Genomic DNA, 15,937 nt, shown 5'->3' with positions numbered 1-15,937 from the left:
CCCCATGTGAAAGATGGGCTTAAGCTATCTTGAAAACGATCGAACTAACGATTTTTCTAACGATTTTTCTCCGTCTAAACGCTGATCGTTATAAAAACCAAATCGTTGCTTTGACATCGGGGACACCTACACATTCCACCTACAGTAGCTTATAGGACATAGCGCCCTATATCTATAGATATTAATATCAAGTTGCTCCCCATTAGGCTAGGTTCACACTGCGTTTTCAGCATCCGTTTAACGGATCCGTTTTTTTTAGCGGTCAAAAAAGTAGTGTCAACAGTACTTTATTGTGCGTAAAAAAAAACGCATCTGTTTTGATCCGTTTTTTTATAATGGAAGTCAATGGAAAAACGGATCAAAAACGGATGCACACAAATGCATCAGTTTTTTGCAAGCCGTTTTTTTGCAAAAAACGGATCCGTTAAACGGATGCTGAAAACGCAGTGTGAACCTAGCCTTAGCAGTATAACAGATTCCACTCTTCTGGGGAGACTTTCCCGTTCATCCACAATTTGTCAGGTCAGACGCTGATGTTGGGCACAGGCCGGGCTTCCTTTCTTCTTTCTAGTTCATTCCGATGGCATTGGATGGTCTTTTGTGGTCAGCTCACCGGTTCATCTAACAATCTGGTGCTCGGAAAGACCCGGAACATGGCCCATACACGAGAATCCAAGAAGAAGTCTAGCACCCAAGACAGAGTTAACGTGTATCAAATTTTTATTGCAAAACCATCACTATACATGAAAAGTAACTGTAGTAACTAGATCTAATTTTGAACAAGGCGTGTTGTACGCCGCAAAGCGTCAACTACAGTTACTTTTCCTGTATGGTGATGTGTATCAAATCTTTATTGCGAAACCGCTACCTCCGTCTTGGGTGCTGGAGTTCTTCTTGGATTCTCGTCAATGGCATTGGATGGTGTTGAGATAAGGGCTGACGTTCACCACACTCCCATCCACGTCTGTATGGAGCTCGCTGTGTCCACCGGGGCACAGTCATACTGGGATAGAAAAGACCCGAACCCAAACTGTAACCACAAAGTGGAAGCAATAATTGTCCATAATGTTTTGTGGCTGTAGCATTAGGATTTCCCTTTACATTCTCCTGGTGTCACCAAACCCAGACTCACCCATCAGACACAAGATACAGAAGTGTGATCCATCACTCTATAGTACACGTCGCCTCTTCTCTAGACCCCAGTGGCGGTGGTTTTCCACCCCTCCATCCAGCGCTTGGCATTGTGTTAGTGATATAAGGACTGCATGCAGCTGCTCAGCCATGGACACCCATGCCAGGAAGCTTACAATGGACACAGTTTTTGTGCTGATTTTATCCCCAGCTGAAGTTTGGTCTCTGCAGTTATGAAGTCATCAGGGTGTTAGTGACCCCACTAGGGGAAGAACAAGAAGAAGAGAAGAAATGTCAGGAACTGAGATGTCTAATATTAGTGAGCTCTACCGAACGACTCGCTCTATCACAAATGTTTGTAAGATGACTGCAGTGGTCGGGGCCGGATGTTATATACATGTGACTATGAAACACACGATGGTGGAGACCGCCATACATAGCCAGATCCATGACATGGTGGATATCCCTGGTGCCTGATGGACTGTATTGATTTACATTGGGATCTGTACAGCTCCATCATGGTTTCCATTGTTATGATGGTTAGAACAACACTTCTTTAATTCCTTTAAATCCTTTAAATTTATAGATGACTTATAAGGTGACTCAGGGTCGTCCTACAGAACGTTTCTTCTATTTCTTCTCTACATATCGTTTTCCGTATGTTCAGGCCTATGCTGCCCTATTTTCCCAGCATGCCCTTTGTTGCCGATTCTGCAGTAGTAATCAGATTTTTCATGACCTACCACAGCACCACATGCAGACGCACCATGTATGGAGGACACCAGCCCACAATAGACATTGAGCAATAACTAGAGTGACTCACTTGCCAAGTCAAATGGGGTGAAAGTGGGACACTGTTATTCTTTTGTTTTTTTTAACGTCTAGAACATAAGTTCATCTAAACCACAAGCTGGTGGCGGGTCATTAACATAGGTGGGACGTCTGAGGATGTGAATGTCACCGCTCTGGTCTTTTGCATACCTGTGATGACACTTGTTCCAGTGGGTGATTTCAATGAGAGAAATAATTTAGGTGGAAAAAAATACAAACTGACATGTAAAAACAAGAAAAAAATAAAAACAACTCAATATATTTTATGGAAAAATCTAAATATTAATGAAGATTTAGACTTGACACATATGGCCATTATTAGGTTCATGGGTGTTACTATAACTATATGCCTCAGGCCTTCAGCTCAAAGCGAAATGATGGAGGGAAAAGGAGTGTGATGTTGTATCCTGTCCTGCAGGTTTCTCTGGTCCTAGACAGCTTCCTCAGGGGTTCATAAATAATAATGACTCAGTTACAGGTAGTCAGCTGGTGTTTTTTATTTTCAGTTTTCTTATGTTAAGGATCTTTTACACTGATCAATTACTGGCTAATCATTGCCCCAATTAAAAAAACCAAGCAATCAACCAATGAATGAGAAGCTGCTTGTTCGTCAGCTGAATGATGGTATTGTGCCATATATCTCCCTTTGTGAAGGGAAATGTGACTAACAGTAATACAAGTGAAGGGCAGCACCAATGATCCAAGGAACCTAGCCTTACAGTCATTAAGTCATTTAAAAGATCTGCTATATTGGTGATTGAATCAGGTATGGGTCTTCCTATATAAAATGACCCTAAGATGCCGAGGCAGTTAGTATGCACCCCATGTATACATTTTTAAAGGGGAACTCCAGCGATCTCATAAAAAAATTTAATTCACAAGAAAGGCATATAGATGCCCTGCACTCACTGATCCCTCACTGATTGTTCCAAGGGGTTATCCAGCGCTACAAAAACATGGCCACTTTCCCCCTACTGTTGTCTCCAGTTTGGGTGGGGTTTTGAAACTCAGTTCCATTGAAGTAAATGGAGCTCAATTGCAAACTGCACCTGAACTGGAGACAACAGTAGGGGGAAAAGTGGCTATGTTTTTGTAGCACTGGATAACCCCTTTAACACCTTTACCATTTGCCTATGCTGCTCCTAGCCCTAGATTCAAATCTTTACAAATAATCCCAGTTTTACATGATGGCACCTGGTTGCCGAATACCTGCCCCTGTCTCGTAGTATTTGCCCACCGCTGGCACCGCTATCTATCTATCTATCTATCTATCTATCTATCTATCTATCTATCTATCTATCTATCTATCTATCTCTCTGTCTGTCTGTTCATCGACATAGATAGATTAGAGAAAGAGAGAGATGAAACAACAGTGTCTCCTTTCCCCTATACTACTCAGGAGAGGCTTGGCCCTTGGCCAGGTGATCACTGTCTGCTGTCAGTAGTGGGCGGGGTTACTGATTAGGTATTACAGCTTGCCTGGCAACAGAAGAGACAGAACATGTGATCTCTGTCTCAGAAGGGAGGGGGAGGACAGAGGAGTGGAGACAGTTTGGAACAGGAAGAGAGGATTTTTAGCAGTTTCAGGATGTCAGAATGTTCTGGAGACAAACGGACCAATTCATGTTATAGAAACCTTTTACAAACAAGCGTAGCTTATGAGTGTGAATTGAAAAGGGTTAAATCTTTCTTAACTGGAGTTCTCCTTTAATGCATTTGTTTTTCTGGATCAAGTCTATAGAGGCCCTTTAGTGGCCTATCCATAGGCTGCTTAGACCCCCGCTGATCAGGAAAACAATCAGTTAAATGTCTGTGCCCATTTGAAGGAATTATCCAGGAGTAGAAAAAGTACAGCTACTTTTTTTTTTTTTTTGCAAAATCAGCGCCACCCCTGTCCTCAGGTTGTGTGTGGTATTGCAATTCAACTCCATTCACTTCAATGGTACTGAGCTGCAAAACCCGCACCCAAACTGAGGACAGAAGTGGTGCTGTTTCTGGAAGAAAGCGGCCATGTTTGTGTAAGCATGGACAGGTTATTGCTAGTCCGATCATTTTATAAAAATGTAAGATTCTTTATGTAACATTATCAGATTATTATTATGGTTTATTATCTTCTCATCATACAGATTACACTTGTAACCCCTTAGCTTCCTGAGTCTATAGTTCTAAGATTTACAAAAGAGATTTCCTCTAAACGCTCTCGATTCCCAGAACACAAGTGGCGACTATGATAACAGCCGAAGGATCTGTGGAATCTCCAGGCGGACTGTGCGGATCTGGATGAAGGATTTCTTTGTATACATGGATTAGGATGATTGTAATGTTCCCACATTGCAGCTGCTTGTACACTTTGTCTTCTATCATATAATTTAATGGATGGTGTAAATGTCACAGGGAAAGCCCAAGCATTTCCTGTAAGTAAGCGATTTCCTGAATGGATGTGTGGAGGGCGGAGGCAGAGCTGCAGGCACGGGAGGCAGAACATGCTCAATTACATGTGTCAGAAGGAAGGGATTCAGTGCCAGGGCCCAGGACCTATATATGCAGGGGTTTTCCCTCCTAATTCTGGGGATATCCCATGACGGATCCTCACAAGTCCTCAGAACCCTTGGAGTATTTCGAGGCACAATAATATATGTCAGTCAGGGTCACATGAATACATTATTTGCACGTCAAGATATCAAGACTCATCCTCATATCCATGGTTGGAGATGCGCGCTACTTGAGCATGTTTGAGTATGATCGTTCAACATTTGATTACCAATGGCTAAAGAAGTTGTATTCTAGAGAGCCCGGGAAAACATGGATACGGCCTACGGACTATGGCTATATACATGATTTCCAGGACTCCTTAGAGCTGCATCCAACTTCTTCAGGCACTGGTATTCAAATGCCAAAACGATTGGACTTGACTATGTTCAAGTTGCACTCATCTCTAATGACTAGGACCTATAAAAGATGCCTATAGTTGAAGTTCTTGTCCTCCTGACTTAGGGTGGTATTACACGGGCCGATGGGGGCCCGCTAATAACTGTGAATGAGGGCCGATCTGCTAGATCGGCGCTCGTTTACTGGGCCTATTACACGGCCCGATTATCGTTTAACAAGGGCTGCTGGGACATCGTTACCGTTTAAGCCCTTGCTAAAACCTTATACATTATCTGTCCAGGCTGCAGGGCTCCTCTTGCGGTCTTCTCCTCCCCGGGTCCCTCGTGCTCTAGCTTCAGAGCGGCCTGTCCCAGCTGACAGGCTGCACAGCCAATCACTGGCCGCGGCGGTCCCGGCTCGGACAGGCCGCTCTAAAGCTGGAGCACGCGGGACCCGGGGAGAAGAAGATCGCAAGAGGAGCCTTGCAGCCTGGATAGGTAATGTAAATCGTCAGCTGCCGGCCGCGCACAGTTATTACACGTAGCGATACGCAGTTGGCGCCCAACAATTATAGATTCAAACCTATATCAACGATCAGCCGATGATTGGTGTCATTGGCTGATCGTTGTATTTATTACACGGAGCGATAATCGTCCGATTCAGCCGATTATCGTTCCATGTAATAGTACCCTTAGTCTAAAGGCTTGAACCCCTCATCGACTGACCTCATGCAATGGCAGGGTGGACTCCATGGGCCATAGCAACTATAAAAAAAAAACGAATAAATAGGAAAAAAAACCCTCTGTTATCACCTTAGCCTACCTACGAATGACATAATGTGCACAGCAACAATGTTGAGTACTCAAAACAATGTGTGGTTTATTAGTGCGAGCCCAACAACACGGAGCAGCTCAGAGTGAATCTAGGTCAGGACACCGCAAGACCAATTATTATTGCTGTATTTTTTTTTCTTTTGGAAATCTGCCTGACATTGGTATATAGATTTCTTCAGAGTTGTCAGGCCCTACCTGCTCAGTCTTACTCACAGTAGCATCATACCTGATGTCTCATGTGTAATAGTGATGATTAAGTGTGTGTGGCACCGCTCGCTGGCACATCTCCAGAAGGGCTTTTCTCCTGCCGCTGTTGAAATCCAGCCCCTTTACGTTGTAGATTCCCCATATGGTTCAATATCATCATGACTTGTCACTACATACAAGGATTGTAGGAAACCATTGTAGCCTGAAGTTAATGACTTTCAGCCTTGACTCATATCGATAGACAGACAGGAGAGATATGCCTTGGTGACATAATAAAGAGCTTAAAAACAAGTTATTGCTTGCTGAAAATAGACAAAGAGATCCGAGAAAAGCGATCTACCTCTCTGCAGTGTCCTGGTACCATCCAGCTGCTGTTGTACGAGTCAGAAGAGGTAAAAGATGTACAAGTGCTCTCCTGCTACCTCTCTGCAGTGTCCTGGTACCATCCAGCTACTGTTGTATGAGTCAGAAGAGGTAAAAGATGTACAAGTGCTCTCCTGCTACCTCTCTGCAGTGTCCTGGTACCATCCAGCTGCTGTTGTACGAGTCAGAAGAGGTAAAAGATGTACAAGTGCTCTCCTGCTACCTCTCTGCAGTGTCCTGGTACCATCCAGCTGCTGTTGTACGAGTCAGAAGAGGTAAAAGATGTACAAGTGCTCTTCTGCTACCACTGGACTCTTTCTAAGCTTCTGTCCAGAGTCCTTGCCACAGGGTTCATATGTCACAATGTTTTTTTGCCATATACTCTGTGATACAAAATCGTATAATTCTTTGTCTATTGATTGGTGTCTGCAAGGGTTTTAGTGGGCACCAGCGCAATAGTTGTAGGGTTATAATAAAAGAGTTTTATTGTCTGCAAGGGCTTATAATCTACAAGGTGGGAGGGGGAGATAGCAGGTGAGGGGAGCAACTGATCACTGTGCGATGAGCAGGTAGCAGAGATATTGTAGGTTGTAGCCTAGCCTGAGTTTTCAAGAGATGAGTTTTCTAGTTGCTTTTGAAGGTTGTGATGGTGGGTGAGAGCTGCATTTGTTGGGGTAGTGTGTACCAGAATATGGGATCTAGTCTGATTCCTGACCTTTTTCAGAATCATCTTTACCCCACGGGGCGAGATCTTGCATAGAGCACCAGACTGAGGAAGACTGACAGTCTTCTTATGTTTCTTCCATTTTCTAATTCCATAATTGTGCCAACAGTTGTTGCCTTCTTACCAAATTCTTGCCTATTATCCTGTAAGCCATCCCAGCCTTGTGCAGGTCTACAATTTTGTCCCTGGTATCATTGGAATGTCTTTGTCAGGCCTATAGAATTAAGTAGTACAGCAAAGTGCATGTTCGACCAACATTCTTTTAATCATTGAAGACAAGAGACCCCTGTTCTCATGATTGGTGGGACTTTCAAGTGGTCCAATGATCCAATGATTGGCTATTTGTTAAGTATCCTTCATTGGATTTCAATATAAATGTAGTGGAAAGTGTAACAATACAGATGCCACAGGAGTAATGGTCCTCATTGAGGAGGAGATGTGTGGAGACTTATAGGTCATTCATGCTCCATTGTGCATGGTGAATGATATAGGCCTCCTTGTAGAAATATTAGAGAGTTGGAATATAATGAAGTCTAATGGTATCAAAGCAATATATTCCACCAGCGGATGGGTACAGCATGGGAGAATACCTGAAGATGGGAGTAAGGAAGATGAGAGTCATCAGACACTTTAATCTTGGAGACAGTTGTGAAATGAAGAATGAGGAGAGCACAGCCAGAGGTCTTGGGAGGATCAGAGGTTTCCTATTTATAATTTATCATTTCTATATTAACTTCTCTATACGACTCAAACCCCTAGACTAGTGTCCCCCTGAGAACACTGTCATTATAGGTAGAAGAAACACGTAGGGTAGTTAGGGTATCCAATGCGTAGTAGCAATACGTTCCTTTGTGGGTCATGCGACTTTTACCAGAAAGGGTATAAGGCCCCGTTCCCACTGAGGAAAGGTAGCGGAATTCCGCGACGGAATTGTCCGCCGCGGAATGCCGTTAGCCTCCCGCTCATAATGGGAGTCTATGGGAGGCGCTCGCTCCTGCCCTGTCCGCGCTGAAGAATGAACATGTTCATCGCGGAATGAACATGTTCCGTCGCGGAATTCCGCTACCTTTCCTCAGTGGGAACGGGGCCTAACAGAGTAAGAAACCAGGAAAAGGTCAAACTTGTCACCTGTTAGTGACTCCACACAGCTATACCTCATTAACCAATTATATAGAGCGTTTTGGTGGTACTTAATGCTTAGTCATATTGGTTTTGTCCACATCAACTTTCGAAAACATCTGATTTACCGTAATTTTAGACAAGGAGCGTCTGTCATTGGTCGTTGTTATGTCTTACCCAATGAAAGATTGTTTTGGTTATATTAATTTCACTTCATCAGCGTAAATGTGTGGTATGCAGCATGCCACCCTCACAGGATATGGTGTGTGATCTTGGCTTCCCTTATCGTTTGTTCCATCTCCTGAATGTTTTTGTTTCCCGCAGTAGAACCTTCTATCTGCTCCTCATAACATTTCGGTTGTATAAATAGCATTCCGGCGCTTCCTTTTTGCTCGGGCTGTGTATTTCTAGTAAAGAATGTTTTAATCGTATATCTTTGCTTTTTTTCCTTTTAAGAAGTCACATTATAAGCGGATTAGTTGCAGTTTCATATAGAATAATCAGGGGACCATTCATCATTTTAGAACCAAGCACAGTCTTGAAACAAATCCCTTAATAATTATAGCGTCAGCATATTTCAAATTTTTTTTTTTTATGATTGGGGAAGTAACAAAGATGTAAAATCACAAGTAATCAGAGTAAATAAACAAGCAATAATATGTTCTCAAGGAGAACTTCTGCCTATAAAGATGTCCATACACCCAAAAAATCTGGTCCACAGTTACAGAGGTGAGATGTTTCCTGGAGTTATTGACCAGGTTTGAAGACACTGCAGCAGGGATTGTGTCCCGCTCCTCCATACAGGTCTTCTACCGATTTTTAAGGTTTTGGGGCTGTCACTGGACAACTGTTCTCTCCAAAGACTTTCTATAAGGTCCAGGTCTAGGCCACTCCAGGACCATGAAATGCTTCTTACTAAAGGCCCTATTCCACCAACAGATCTGACGACAGATTATCTGCCAAAGATTTGAAGCCAAACCCAGGAGTGGATTTGAAAAGAGGAAAAATCCAATCTTTCTTTTATGACCTGTTCTCCGATTATAGTCTGTTCCTGGGTTTGGCTTCAAATCTTTGGCAGATAATCTGTCGTCAGATCTGTTGGTGGAATAGGGCCTTTAGCCTCTACTTAATTGCCTTGGATGTGTGTTTTGGGTCATTGTCATGCTGGAAGACTCAACTATGACCTATTTTCCATGCTGTAACTGAAAATATGATGTTTCCACCCCCATGTTTCCCAGTTGGGACTTGGTTCTTGTATTCTCACCTTCTTCTTCTTCTTCTTCCAAACACAGCGAGTGGAGTTGATACCAAAAAGTTCTATTTTGGTCTCATCTAACCATCATGACCTTCTCCCCTGCCTCCTCTAGATCATCCACATGGTCATTAGTGAACTTTAAATGGGCCTGGACATGTGCTGGCGTCAACAGGGGGACCTTGTGTGCCCTGCAGGATTTTAAAGAGTACTGTGGTCCCAGCACTCTTCAGGTCATTGAACAGGTCTCCCATGTAGTTCTGGGATGATTCCTGACCTTTTTCAGAATCATCCTTACCCCATGAGGCGAGATCTTGCATAGAGCACCAGACCAAGGAAGAGTGACAGTCACCTTGCGTTTCTTTCATTTTCTTATTCCATAACTGTGCCAACGGTTGTTGCCCTTTCACCAAGCTCTTGCCTATTGTCATGTAGGCCATCACAGCCTTGTGCAGGTCTACAATTTGTCCTTGGTGTCATTAGAATATCTTTGTCAAGCGCAATAGAGTTGAGTAGTACAGCAAAGTGCATGTCCGAATACCATTCTTCCAATCATTGAAGACAAGAGACCCCTGTTCTCATGATTGGTGGGACTTTCAAGTGGTCAGACCTTCATTGATGAGTCTATCATTTGGCTATTTGGTAAGTATTCCTCATTGGAAAAGTTACAATATTAATCTTGTGGAACAGATGCCAGAGGAGTAATGTTGCTTCTTAAGGATAAGGTGTGTGGAGACTTATAGGTAAATCATGCTCCATAGTGCATTATATATTATATAGGCCTCCTTGTAGAAATGTTAGAGAGTCGTAATGTTATGAAGTCAAAAGTCAAAGCAATAAATTCAACCACAGGATGGTTACAGCATAGGAGAAGACCCGCAGATGGGAATAAGGAAGGTGAGAGTCATCGGACACTTTAATCTTATATCAAATACCAACCTATGTGACAATGAGACTCATACATATTGCAGGACACATTACCGTATTCTGCTTTTTACAAAATTTCTCAGTTTAAAAGGGGAAGTTCAGTCAAAATGCTCTTTGGATATGTCACAGATTCATTATAGAAGATGGCATTGGTAAAGTCTGGGATCTCTGACTAAGCTAATTCCCAGAACTAAAGGGATCTGTATCTAGATTAAGTTAACACTACCCAGAATTACTGGAAAACTTACAGAACCATATGAGCAAAAGACCGTCCAAATCGATGTCACGTCTGAGAAGTCTAAACATCCCATACGTGTGATCTCCTCATATGATAAGTGACACATTAGAAGATTATATTTACTGAATGTCCCCTTTAAGTCTTCATGGCCAGCTGAATAACAATGGGTAGTCCCTCCAGGTAAGGGACAGAACAAGATTTATTAGGGTAGCAATTTTTAATATGGTATTTGGATGGGAAAGAAGGTTGGGTTTCGACGGATTGTTTAATATGTCTCTGTCATGCTCAGACCCCCCACCAATTGCTTGAACAAGCTAGACATCTAGGGGGAGATTTATCAAACATGGTGTAAAGTGAAACTGGCTCAGTTGCCCCTAGCAACCAATCAGATTCCACCTTTCATTTTCCAAAGAGTCTGTGCTGAATGAAAAGTGGAATCTGATTGGTTGCTAGGGGCAACTGAGCCAGTTCCACTTTACACCATGTTTGATAAATCTCCCCCTAGAGTCTTTCTATAGAATCTCCTGCAGAGTAGAGAGAGACGAAGAGAGTAGTGCTTAGCCCAGTGCTTCTCCCACCTTGTTCTAGCGTTTGTCTCTATGACATAGCAGCTACAGAGAAGTCCTATACTATATATAGGTGGAAATTATAGGCGTGGGTCAGAAATGTAATGGAGAGGTCAAGGGAGCCTCTTTTGGGGAGATGGACATAGTCAGTGTTAGGACTGGTTGCTCAGACAGACAAGATGGCCGACACAGTGGACCCTAAGGGCCCTATTCCACCGGACAATTATCGTTTAGCTTATCGTTAAATCGTTCGAATCTAAACGATAATTGTTCGGTTGAAATGCAGTTAACAATTAATGACCGAACGAGAAATCATTGATCGCTTTATAAGACCTGGACCTATTTTAATCGTTGCTCGTTCGCAAATCGTTCGCATTGAATAAGACGTCGTTCAGTCGTTCGCAGTAGATACGAACGCAATAGCGAAGAAAGAACGATCGCAAATACGATCATAAGTAACGATTATCGTTCCATGGAAATGAGTGAACGTTTTCAGGTCTTTCGCAATAGAGGTAGTTTGAGATCGTTAATCGTTAACGATTATGCGAACGATAATCGGCCGGTGGAATAGGGCCCTAAGCTGAACCCCGCGCACTGTCCCTACCTACTTGCCTCAGTCGATCCTAGGTGACAGCGAGCAACTGGGCGGAAACCCCTGCACTGGCTAGGTGGAACACAAAACAAGAAAAACAAACACTACAAAGAAGAGTTGACAGTCCGGGTCACAACAATCGGGCAGCGCAGTACAAATGACAATCCAATAAGCAAAGTCAATAAACAGGTAATATGGTCAGGGGCAGACAGCTAGCAGGGATGGTCAGAATACAAGGCAGAAGGGTCAGAATAAACACAGAGAAAAGCAGAAACAGAAGCAGGCAGAGACACCTCAATAACCGGCAGTGAGAGGCAGGCTGGCACACACTATATAGGAAACCAGAGGTCCAGTGCAGAAGCTAATTGGACCAGACCCCTAATCCCCTCAGAACACCTGGGGCAAGAGCAACCTGACTGGCAGGGAGAACCAGGGCCGGATTAAAGGGAGGGCACCAGGGGCACTTGCCCAGGGGCCTCCACCACTAGGGGGCCTCCACCAGCCCAAACCCGGAAGTGGTGTCTGGGAGCCAGTCCCACGCGCAAAAAGCATGTGGAAACCCTAACTGGACACAGCACTGGGCACACTGCATGCTGTCCAGGGAGGGAGGGAGGTGTAGGGTTAATCCTGTGTAAACATCTCCCTCCCGGCAGGCTCAGACTCCCCCCTGGTTGGTCTTTGAATGGATTCTTCCTGTCAAGCTTCCGGGTGCCTGTCTCCTGCAGAGGTCCTCACTCCCCCCTTGCCCCTCCCCCTCACTGAGGAGAGGACAGCGTGGGACCTCAGCAAGGACACCTGATCTCTCCAGCAGGGATGTGATATCATGGAGCATGCTGGAGGATCTGTCACAGTGGCTTTCAGGCTGAAGGAACAGAGAAGAGCCAGAAGAGAAAAGACCTGTCATCTGCCCAGATCAGGTGAGTATGAGGCTTTGTTTTGTATTGGCACATCAGAGCAGTGATATATACTATAAGGGCATATATCAGAGCAGGGATATATACTATAGGGGCATATATCAGAGCAGGGATATATACTATAGGGGCATATATCAGAGCAGGGATATATACTATAGGGGCATATATCAGAGAAGGGGGCATATACTATGGGGGCATATATCAGAGCAGGGGTATATACTATGGGGACATAGTATATACATAGTATATACATATATAGTACATATAGTATATATATATATATATATACATATAGTATATACAGTATATATAGCCTGTGTGCAGCATATGATATATAGCCTGTGTGCAGTGTATGATATATAGCCTGTGTGCAGTGTATGATATATAGCCTGTGTGCAGTGTTTGATATACAACCTGTGTACAGTGTATAGTATATAGCCTGTATGCAGAGTATGATATATAGCCTGTGTGCAGCATATGACATGTAGCCTGTGTGCAGCTATATATGCCATGATCCTTAGGGTATATTCACATGTACCATATCCGCTATAGATTCTGCACAGCCTTTAAGTACTTTCTGGGTGCTCTTTACTGCTTCAGGTAGTTTATATGGTTGGAGAACTGAAGATAGGACTTTCTGGGAAATCCAGGTTCTGCCTGCAATTCACAACTGCACATGCTAGCTGTGGTGGCTAACATTGTGGGCAAGAGCGCACAGAAAGTGCTAAAGTGCTGTGTTCTCGCATTGAATTAAGTGGGATCACACCGCGATACTCACCCCTCCCCATCCTGTCTCTAGGGCCTGCCATCTTCCTCTGGACTGCAGCCTCTAGTGACCATCATATGCAGAACAGAGGAGGATGCTGAGCCATACAGCCAGGAGTGAGGAGGGGTAGGTGCTAAGTCCCCTACAGTAATCAGTCACCTATATAGATTGCTGTAGATTGCTGTATGGTTTACTTGTGTAGGAAGAAAATGGGGGGGGGGGGGCAACAAAATTGTTGCCCAGGGCCTCCACCAACCTTAATCCGGCCCTGGGGAGAACAGTCTGTCAGACTAGCTAAACAGCATCAGAGTTAACTCCGGAGTAGCCAGGAGTATCTCAGGCAAGCCCAGAAGGAAATAGAGCAGTGTTCAGACAGGGTTCAGGACACTGCACCAACATGCAAAAATACTGAATATCAGCGCCATCTCTGCCGAACAGCTCGAACCGAGGGGAGCGCAGAACAGCACAGGCATATTCATGACACTTCGATTTAGTTGTAGTATACATCAGCATACTAGCAGAGGCATATGTCGACATATAGCAGGGTGTATCCACGTATCCCATTTACTTTATAGCAGGGAAAGGGAGCCTTCACCCCTCCAGCTGTTGCAAAATTACATTTCCCATTAGGCCCGAGTGGTAAATGCTTCGGCTGTTCAGACATGATGGGATCTGTCGTTTTGCAGCAGCTGGAGGGCTAAACGTTCTCCATCCCTGTTTTATGGTCATATTGTAGTAGACTAGTGACTATTTCGGTATACTTTTATATTGCAACACCCCCAAAACACAGTAGACCTTGTTTTTGAATCCCTACCAAGAAAACTTATATTCAGGAAATGAACCAAAAGTAATCACTAGTAGACTCATCAGTCCATTAAGGTAAATGGACCTGCTATGGGTACACTACACGTTGACAAACATTTACCACAGATGTACAGACTTTTCTGATTCCGTAGTCCTGCCCATAGCTGTGGACTTTCAACTACACACAAGACTACGGATGTGCAACCGTAACCGTCTGCAGGCTCTCCACACTTGCACGGACCCCTTCATTCACTATAGGCGATTTGTGCAGCAACTATGGGTCGCACAATATCTTTCCCATTTTACGTGGCATGGGCCACGGCCCCAACACACATCCATCACACATATGTACGAGTGTATGCAGTTATAGAAATCAATGGGTCTGCGTCCACATTTAGGGGTTTAAGAAACCAAGCACATAACTCCCTATACTCGTGATTGGTGGAGGTCCCAGTAGTCAGACCCCACTTGATCATGCATCACCTGTCCCGCAGGCAGGTGATATATGTCTGATTGTAAAAGCCAAGTGAGGAAGTTTCCCTTTCAGACTTATAGTTGTGAATGTCAAGCCTTGTTTTTCCCTCTTTTGAATACACACTTTCCTTCCTTTTCTCCCTCACGTTAGTGAATTATCTTTCATTTCTATAAATGAGGCTCCTCCAATTTCCCATCGAGCTTCCTCTTTCCTTTCTGCAGCCCCATGGTCTGGTTCTTCCAGTAAGCGGCCCCCAGGAATCTGTGTCTGTCTCTCCCAGGCTGATGGCCCTATGTGCAGTCAGCTCTTAGTTTCCTTCTTACAGATGAGTCACATGTTTTGCATCTCAGGCCTGGGTTCTTGTGCTCTAGAACGCTTTTCTTTCCTGGGTGGAAATGTCAGTTCTCGTCATAGGCGTATACAATGCGGCCGAGGCTTTTACTGTTCCCCGTCCCGTGAGTTTGTGGAATCGACACCGATTGTTACTGTAACCCTACAATGACTCTGCAGATTCTTGCACCTGCTTCTTCTTCTGTGACTTCACTTAAGGGAACTCATCCTCAGCCGCTTTCCTGGAGGCCTGGGTATGATTCTGAAACTGAAATCTCAGCGTGTTTCATCATGTCACCTGAAGGCATTGAAGTCTACATTTTCCGCTATTACTGATGAGAGACCACAACTAATAATTTTCTGCCTCCGTCACGTTTGCCGTCACACGAAAACTTGTTGTTGTTTCAACCAAAGACGTAATTTCAGGAGTCATGAGTTGTCCGTACGAGGCCTGAAATTACAGCCACAGACAAAGTGAGCTCAGAGGTGTAGGTGGGACACCATGACGGCTTCCATCCACCAACTATTGTATGATACACAAGTGGAAATCATGTACTATGCAAGTAAGGAAGGATGCTGCCCTTTTTGTTCTAGAAAACACATGTAATGGCCATGAAATATGAATTCTGGATGACCTATTCCTATATCTGTGTGATATGCCGTTTCTCTGTTATTCCAACTAGAAATGTATGACTAATTAACCAAGTGGGTGTTACCAGTTGGGGGCGGGTCCCTGCACTGTCTGACACTATCCAATCAGAACTGACAGCATTAGACTATGTAGGGACACGCCCCCATCTGGTAACACCCACTTCAACTGCCCAATTCTCTTGTTCTCAGAGAGATAAGCTGCCACTAGGGGTGTCTAACCGTCCTTTTCCCAGTTCAGGTGTTCATATATATGACGTGAATGGGAGAGAGACAGCTCTTGAATTTAAAGGGGTTATCCAGTGCTACAAAAACATGGCTACTTTCTTCCAGAGACAACACAACTCAT

The sequence above is a fragment of the Dendropsophus ebraccatus genome, chromosome 10, assembly GCF_027789765.1.
Source record: "Dendropsophus ebraccatus isolate aDenEbr1 chromosome 10, aDenEbr1.pat, whole genome shotgun sequence".
Classification (NCBI taxonomy): Eukaryota; Metazoa; Chordata; class Amphibia; order Anura; family Hylidae; genus Dendropsophus; species Dendropsophus ebraccatus.
The sequence above is the reverse complement of the archived record's forward strand: the minus strand, read 5'-3'. Positions refer to the sequence as shown.